We start from the raw sequence: 9380 nt of genomic DNA, 5'->3' as shown, positions 1-9380 counted from the left end.
CTTCCCCAAACCCTAAATTTTTGAGAACGCATCCTCAGAGTGCCACAAAGCACGTCCCACTGCCCCTGAGTTTCCTTCCTATGAACTGGCAATTAAATCTAGAGGCTTGCATGACAACGTTTTTTTTTTTTATCCTTAACTCAATACGTAGTAAAACTGACTTTTGGGGGGGGGTGTACTGCTCCATGTTTTGATGTTCAACTGTTTTTGTTTTTGTTTTTGTTTTTAACTTAGGGAAGGATTTTTCAACCCTTGAACTGTTGACATTTGGGGCCGGGTAGTTCTTTGTTGTGGGGGCATCCTGTGCATTGCAGGGTGTTCAGAAGCATCCCCGGGTCCCACCCACTCGATGCCAGTAGAACCCCCTCCTCCCAGGGGTGACAACCAAAAAATGTCTCCAGATGTGGCCAATGTCTCCAGTTTGAAGAGGAAGCATCACCCCTGTTGATCTGGAAGACTAGAAGCACTGCATCAGAAACAGTAAAGAGATTGCTAGTCCTTCCGTGTGGGGTGGAGAAGCCCCCCAACCCTCAACTCCACAGTCATCTGATGGGGAATGAGCATGACCCACGCACACGTCCTCCGCAAAACTCCCTCCAAACTGCGGAGCACAGTAGTGATTTGCAAGGTAACTGGAAACTGCAGAGCACATTCACTGCACTACAGTTGTAAATCTCTTAAAAATTCAGTTCATTAGAAGTATTGGACAGACGATTTTATAACAGAAAAATATGCTTATATATTATACTTTACTGGTAGAAAAAGAACTGTTTTTCTAAGTGCCGCCCCCCCTCCCCCCGTCTGGTAACAGGCAGACTTATCGAGTCAAGCCGGGGCTCACACGACCCCACCTGTGGGATAAGCACCCTCCGGGCAGCTCTAGGGCAGATGACGTGAACAGCTCGCGGCTGTCTGCTCTCTCTGTCCCCAGCCACCACCTTGTGGACGTAGGACCAGTGGCCCTGGCAGCCCATACTGGCTGAAAGGAAGAACATTCTGTGTGTTGGTCACGCCCGTGTCTTTGGGGCTCCACGAACACTCCACCAGCTGCCTTCCAGACCACCCCACATCCGGCCTACGCGTTCTAAAGCTGCACTACCTCCCTTCAGGACCAAGAGCCAAAGAATGGCAGGGACGATGGCAGGACCCCGTCGTCTTCAGAGGCCCAGTGGTGAGTGGTATCTGAGAGCCAAGCCAAGGCAGGCTTCTCCGTCTCCTGAGTATCAGTGCTCCTCTACAGTGTTTGTGAAAACACCCCAGTACACGCGTGCGCACACACACACACTCACATGTGCTCTCACACACTCACACACTCAAACGCACATTTCTCAGGGTGACTACAGCAGTGTCAGCTCTGAGCACGTAATGCATGAATTCTAGGCAAGTGTGTTTTTTAACAATTTGCAAGGTTTGGAGGGGAAAAAAAGATGCTCTCTCCACCCCAAATCGTTTAATGATCAACAGTAAAGGCGAGAAGGAATGGTCTCAAACACCAACTGCCCTGGCATATGGATGGATTTGCAAAACCCCTAGTGAATGAGAACGGCAAGAGCAGAGACGAAGAGTCATGCCCGGCACGGTGGGCACTCAGACGGGGCGTGGTGCTCCCTACATGTCCACAGGCCGCCAACTCTTCACAGCCACCTCAGGAGCTAAGCAGCAACACAGTCCCCTTTTCAGAAATAAGAAAACAAAGATGTGTGATCGTCCAGCAATTTTCCCTTGGTCTGACGGCTGAGAAGGAGCGCAGTGGGTACCGGAGTTTTTCTCTGACTCCACTTCCCCATCTTATTTAATAGTGAGGACTGCTTCTGGGAAATGCACAAGAAAGGAGCCAGCAGGGCATTTCGTGATACACAGCGCTTGTAAGATAAACATCGATTTGGCTGAAATGACACCCCTCCACCCCCACCTGAGATACAGCTTTTTGCTTTTAGCGTGTTTTTTTTTTCTCTTTTATCTGGAAAAAAAACACATTGCCATATTGTTTGAAAAGCTTACAAATGACTCTTGCAAGTATAATAACACCACTGATCAGTAGGCTTGGAGACGAGGCATGCGCTGGGATAAAGTTATTTTTCTCCCAAAGGGACAACACACTTAGCAATAAAGTGTCCATTAGCAAATCCTGCCCAGCGGTGAAAACACAGGCTATTGGCACATAGCTCGTGAGGGAGTGCATGGCGCTCTCAGCTGGAACGCAGAATTATTTTATTATGAAAAGACACCTGAAGTGAAATTTTGCTGAGAGAAGGACTTGGTCGGGAAGGAGAGCACTTTCCACTCATTTCTTTATTGCTACACCGCTGAACTCAAAGCATTACCCAAACTGTCATCATAAATTCTGCATTTCAGGGGGTCAGAAGCGAGCTGTAAAAACTGACTTCACACAGGCTGCAACTTGCTAATCACCCTCTAAATGGATAACCATCTTCTTCATATTCCTGGTGGTAGCTTAAAAATTAACACTCTTAAGAGTTCTAGATGTTCAAAAGAAATAGAAAACAGAATCTTCCTTCCAGTCCCTTCAAACTCTTTATCTCCCAGGACGTTGTGAGACTCCTCCGTGGCATTCAGCGTGGGCCCACGCTCCTGTGTTTGAAGTCTGACAGCAGGCTCTGCGTGGAGTATGGGACTGGCCCTGCTCACTCCCCTGCACCTTCGCCCTCAAGGCTGGGCTCCAGCCAGCCTGCTCCCCGGTGATGCTCAGCTTCAGGGCTGCAGCACGAGGCTCTCTGGCTATTTTCAGTTCGAAGGCACTGGGAGCTCCCCGGCCTCGGCCTCTGCCAGACCAACCTCCTCCCAGGAGACCCCGGGTCTTACGCCCCAGCAGGGGCCGGGACACAGAAAATGCGGAGGGATCCTCGCTGATTATCCTGTGCTAGTCAAAAGGACATAAGTGGGTACAGTAACAGGGCTTTTTTGCTGCCTGTGTCACCCATCTGTCTCTCATATGTATGCACAAAATAAAATCCCTTCACAATTCAAAAAAATCAACCACAACAACATTTGGGCGTGTACAATTACAAAGTCAAAACCATGGTGACAGGGAGGTCATCCTGGAACACAGGAGGGAATCACCAATCACGTCGTACCCTGCGTGTGACCCTGGGCATCACGACACAGACTCTGAACAAACTCTGCACCACAAGCACACTCCGGGGAACTACACCTGGGGGGGACAGGAGACGCGGAGTGAGGGCCACTGCGCCCATCACCGCATTCATGGGCGGCCCTGCTCCAGGTGTGCAGACCCAGGGTGACCAAGGAGGTTCTGCCCCAACGGACAGACACGGCAGGACCAAGGCAGGGCAGTCACATACGAATGCATCAAGCTATGCAGAACCCACTCTCCGCTTTGCTTTGCCATCAAGTGCCCAAAAAGAGCCTGAGTTGGGAGCGGTGCGTCCGGGATTCCCTCCACAGTCCTGTTCAGCACGCGCTGCTCGTGGGCAAACAGCTCTCTACAGCCTCCGATTCCAGGATTAAAGATGTTTATTTATCACATAATCTGACTCTAAGAGCCAGCTAGCCCCTTTCGTTTTGGAGAACAGTGCTGAATTCAGATCACCTTTGCTCCAGTTCATAAGCTGTGTGACTTTGCACACATTCTTTAACCTCTCTGTTCTCTCATCTATACACGGGCACGATTCTAGTACTTTCCTCCTGGGATTGTTGTCCAGAGTCAATGTGCTACTGAAACATGGAAGGCACCCGGCACATAGTCTGTGCTTAATGACTATAAACTACGACTAATATTATTTTATCTAGGACGGGATGGTACTGTTCCCAAACAGGAAGGGGTAGAAATGGAATTTATTGGAGTTACTTGTGTTTTCCGAAGCAATTATGCCTCAATGAGTTCTGCTTCCCAGTGTGACTTTAAACCTCAGAAGAAGCCACGTGAGGTCACCACTCCCAATTCACTGCAGTGTCTGCTCAGCTGCACGGGGTTTGGGGTGTCACGGGGAGTGTGGCCAGAGATGGGAGATACTTCCATGGATTCTAACAGCAGTGCCTTCCTTCCGTTCCTGCTTTCAGACTGAACAGACAGACCCTTCACTTTCTGCAGCGTATGAAGTACTCCCCAAGTGAGCGTCCTTCGCATGTCTCCACGGCCAGCTCTGGTTCATCGCTGTTATCCACAAGGCTGTGCCATGAATTCTGGGGGGTATGAGGTACTCCTCCCCAAGTGAGCGTCCACTGCACGTCTCCACAGCCAGCTCTGGCTCATCGCGGTTATCCCCAGGCTGTGCCATGAATTCCAGAGGGTAGAAGAGAGACGGTTCTTGCTAACACAACCCTGGTTTTCCCCAAAGCACAGAGGAAAAGCCCTGATGGGCCCAAGGCTATCGTTTTCAAAGAGTGGTCCTCAGACCCCCAGGGACAGCATCACCTGCAGATGTGACGGAAATGCCCCTTCTCACCCCGTCCCAGACAGAGCGAATCTGGAGTGGCCCATCACGGGACTCCAACCACAGGGACCTGCAAGGAAGCAGGCTTAGTGAGGGAAGGGACATCGGAGAGTCACTAGGACACGTCAGCACCTGCCGGCCGGCTGATGCCTATTTCTGTAAACTGAGCGTCTGTCCCTTAAAATCAGATCACATTCCTAATTGAAAAGGAAAGGATGATGATGCATCTGTTGTTTGACATCTTGCTGATGAAGAAGGGAGCCCAGCTGAGATACATTAATGGTGGGGAGGAGAACTGGAAATTAATTTGATAAGTAGTACCGACAACCACCAGCACTTAGTCTTTGCCAAGCCTTTACTGTCATCTCAGCGTCTCCAAACAGTAGGTCCTGCAGGTCAGCATTTGGGGAAAGGAAGAGAGATACAGAGGGGCATCAGCAGGGAGCAGGCGAGCCTGCTCTGAAGCAGAAGTCTCACCTGGGCCCCACTCCCTAAGCACCACTCACGACTTCCTCCTCCACCAGGGGCTCCCCAAGGCAGGATGTGAATGTCTCCACTGTCCCTTCCTCTTCTGATTCTCCACTCATTCAGAAGAGCCCAACTACCCAGGAAATCAGAGCTTCCTGTAAGCAAGATTCAGGAAGCAAACATGGGGAATTATGTATCCCAGTGGTTCTCAAACTGTCACCTGCCCAGGATCATGGGGGCTGGGAAGGCACAGCTCCGGGATCCCCCTGCCAGACCAGCCCCAGCATTCCTGAGTCAGGAGGCCTGGGCGGGGGCTGAGATCTTGTATCCCACTCACCTCCCAGACGACGCTGCTGGTGCTGGTCCAGGCACCGCACCCGGAGAACCACTGGTCTCCCCCAGAAGTAAGGATCTGGGGGTAGAGCAGGGAGCCCCAGAGAGTCTGCACACGGCTTCTTTGCAACTTTAAAGAATGAGCTTCGACCACTCAGGACCGGCTGTGATGATTACCAGCATCTCTCTACTGATGTTTCTCTGTTCCTCTCTGCACCTCACCCCATATCCTAGAGGGGTAGGCAGGATTGACAAGGGAGCACACTCATGGAAGGGACAGCACAGGGGGAATTTAGGTGCCTTTGCAATTTATGAAGTCTCGGGCGGAGTCTGCTTTCTGGCTCAGGCCCTTTACGGCAATAAAACCAGCTCTGAGGGCACCGGCCCAAAGGTTTCCACCTTAATTCCCCTGGCTCCACGGCCTGCGGCTATTGCTGTGCAGAAAGACGTCACCCTACAATCTTGGTTTTGCTCACTTCATCTTGCTGGGTGAGGCCCCAGAAATACGAGTTCAAGTGTTCTGCAACTCCCCACTGGAGAAGTGAGCTTTTCTCTATCCCTTAATTGTCACACTGGAATCGTGGTGAAGTGGGGGCCCAAGCACCCTGCTTCGGCCCCCATGCCTGCTTGTAGACAAGAATGTGCATTAGAAAACAGTTTTCACGAACAGCAGAGGGTTTTGTTTTCATACTTTTTAAAAAGAAGACTCTTGTTCAGACTTGTCTAGCCATAATACACTGTCCCAGCAGCAAACGGTAATTATTTTATCCTGTCAAGCATCGAATGGGCCCATTAAGTGGACGCGGTGTAACAATGGTGATAATCCTTTGGGAGATGGAACAGTATTCTCCCATGAACTAATTAACACATTACTGAGCACCCACTATGTAAGCAGCCAAATGGGATTTACTGGTTAAAATACTTTTAATCACTAGAGAATATAAAATTGAAAAAGCTTTTGTAAAGTTCACTTTTTAGGAATCCTTAAGGGCATGAGAAAACGTTCACGGTATATTGCAAGTCAAATGGTCAGTGGTAGCCAGGGATTCTGGAAGGGTCACTAGGTGGAGCGCAGGAGAGTTTTAGGGGAGTGGAATGACCCCGACAGGTACTGAGTGGGGAACATGTGTCACTGCGTGTCTGTGAAAGCCCACAGGATGTCCGGCCCCGACGTAAACTATGAGCGTCATGCTGATGACGGTGTATCTGCACTGACCCATCATTTGTACCCGACGCGCCTGCCATGCCCGCTGAGGAGAAGCTGGGCACGTGGGAGAGAACGGACACGGCTACCCTCCACACTCTCCATTTGATTTTCTATAAAACAAACCTGCTCTGATTAGTCCATTTAGAAAAATCAATAATCAGATAGGCTACAGATATTCTGATGTCCACACTGCTGCTCCTTTGATGTCAGCAAGACTCCTCATGTAATCCCCCACCACCCATCTTCCTCCCCAGAATGATGAAGGACTACGGACGGACACTCCACCTGTCACTGGAAGCAACTGCCTACGTGCGAGGACAGGGGCTGGACGGCATCTGCACGTGAGGAACTCAACAAAGTGACCCGTCACAGCATGTGGCATTCCTCTGTTTCTTCCACACGAGAAGGGAAGAAACAAGCCCCTCTCTCTTCCCGGGGGCTCAACCTCACGGGACGGGTGGTTCTGGGCCCCCTGCCCCGCCGGGAGGACCCGAGCTCTGCCACACGCATACTATCTTGCCAAGGGCTCTCCGGGCTGCCATCGGCTTCCTCACACCGTGGGTGAGGGTGATGACAGCGGTGGCCTGGGCATTCATGGACGACCTGGATGGAGGGAAGGACTCGGTCACCAGCCTGCACCAGCTCACTGGGGTTCTGCGCTGGGCTTTGGGCCAAGGGCGCCTGGGCTCAGGGGGCATGTGGACAGCATGGTGTCCTCTGTGCGAACACATTGCGATCCCCTTTACCGCCTCCCTAGCGCAGCAGCGACTGCCGACACATTTTGTATGCACACCTATGCACAGATGCCCGCGGCTGGGAGGAAGTAGCCCCGGGACTCGGTGTTTATTTATGGAAGGTGGAATCATGGTTAGTTTTCTCCCTAATGGTTTGTTTTGAAAATTTCAGGCCTATAGAAAAGTTAGAATAGTACGGCACACACTCAGTTGCCCCATCTCTGTGTGTTTTATGTATCTACATGGATATACAGATATTTATAAGGTATTTATGAATAATTACATGGTGATTTTTTACAGAAGAATCACATATGTGTGCATATACTATACTTTTTTTTTCCTTTTTCTTTTTTTCTTTTTTTTTTTCTGAAGCATTAGAAAGCTAGTTTCAGACTTTGTGCCCTTTACCGCTAACACTTAAGCACTAAATACCTTCTAAGACCCAGGGCATTTTCCAGCAACATCCTCTGGCCCTGGTGCTGACAAGTCCGAGGGGTCCCTAGCACCCCGGAGCCCACCTGCAGGGTCAGGAGGGAGCTGCCCTCCGCAGGACTCTGCCTGAGACGCACTCTTGCTCCCTTCCACCCCTTCCCTTCCCTTCCCTGCCGCTCCTCCTCCGTCTCGGCACTCTCCCCAAGGATCACTCTCTTAATAAAGTGATGGCACACGGATCCCCCGCTCAGAGCGCGCTTCTGGGCAGCCCGACCGAAGGTGCAGTATCATCAGGAGAGCAGACCCTCCACAAACGAGCCCCCGCACATGGAGACACGCTTTTCTTCCAAGTCTTCTATGTCGTTCTTGTATTGTTATACGTGTTGAATTTATGAAAGAAACCTGGACCCAGTAGTATGGATTCAGGGCTTCTCGGGGCAAATAAGAAACATTACTGATGTCCTCAAATATTTGAAGTCAGCTCAGGAAACATGGGGTTCAGCGCTAACAGCTCTTGGAGGCAGCGAAGATCACAGCCGAGGAAGTTACAGAGGGAGAACGTGGGCTATTTCAACACGCTGGCGGCGCGGAGACCTGCACTGGAACCCTCACAGGGCAAGCCTATATCTGAGATGAGGTATGGCTGCAGTAATCCACAGGTGCTCCTACTTCGGGGAGCAGCCTATCGTTTGCTGAGCTGCTGCCAGCTGCTCGAGAAGCTTCTTTGATCCTGGATGAACTCTTCAGTGACAATTCCACCCATTGACCCCAGCTCTGGTTTCTAAAGCCACAAGAGACAAACCATCCCTCCCTTCGCATCCAAGGCTTTCGGAGGCGACAGAAAGCTCCCAGGTTCCACCACCTCACCTGTCCCCATGCCGAGCATACGTGGCCTCGACCACACACGGTTTACTCCCTCATCCAGCAAGCACCTGCTGAGTGCCACCTGCTGAGTGCCCGGCACACATCAGGCGCCGCGGTCGGTGCCGGCGCCAGCACTCCTGCACAGCAGAGGACTGCTCTTCACACCGGAGTCCCCCACGGAGCGTCCGAGCCAAGGCAGCGAGAAGACTCTTGCATCTTTATCCTTAACATGTTCCCAGGGAGTCTTCTGCAGAACATGGAATCCCAGGAGATGCCCCCCACACAAATGTCCAAGGGGCGCCTGAGATCAGCAAAACCTGCCCCCACACCGGCCTCTGGAGTCACGGTATGTGGTGTGTTAGGAACTTGGCATAATCTGCAGCGAGGAATGTATTTGACTCCATTTAAACCAGTGTCTCCCCGACCTATTAGAACCACGCAACTCTTTTTTTTTTTGGAAGAGGCGCTTCCTGTTTTACCTTTTGCACACTAGAATTCCTGGAAGCATTCTTGATCTGCTCACTCTTAAAACATGGAGACAAAATTAGAACCTAGGCAGGCACTATCTCTGCTTGAGCCCCACCTGAGGGGAGGAGAGAGGAGGGTGCAGCCAGCCACCTGCTGGAGCCACGGCCTGCATGATCGCCAGAAAATGAGGGGCAGACCCTCTGGGCACCCTTGAAGGGCCTCCAAGCGGAGCTCCCTGTGTCCTCAGGAAGCAACAGGAGACAGATCACCTGGTCCCTCCTGGGATCCAAGTTTTGGCTCAGAGGCGGCTGGTGCCACGCTCTGCGGAGACAAACCAACAGCCTATGTGTGACTGTCCGTGGTGATACATTTGGCATCGAGAGTCGCCTGGTTGTCACTGGAATCACACACCCTGCAGGAACGCCCATCCTCTCACCAACACCACCGTCCCCTCAGAGC

Source organism: Ursus maritimus, unplaced genomic scaffold (genome assembly GCF_017311325.1).
Source record: "Ursus maritimus isolate PB19 unplaced genomic scaffold, ASM1731132v1 scaffold_22, whole genome shotgun sequence".
In the NCBI taxonomy this organism is placed as follows: domain Eukaryota; kingdom Metazoa; phylum Chordata; class Mammalia; order Carnivora; family Ursidae; genus Ursus; species Ursus maritimus.
Note: the sequence above shows the minus strand (reverse complement) of the source record.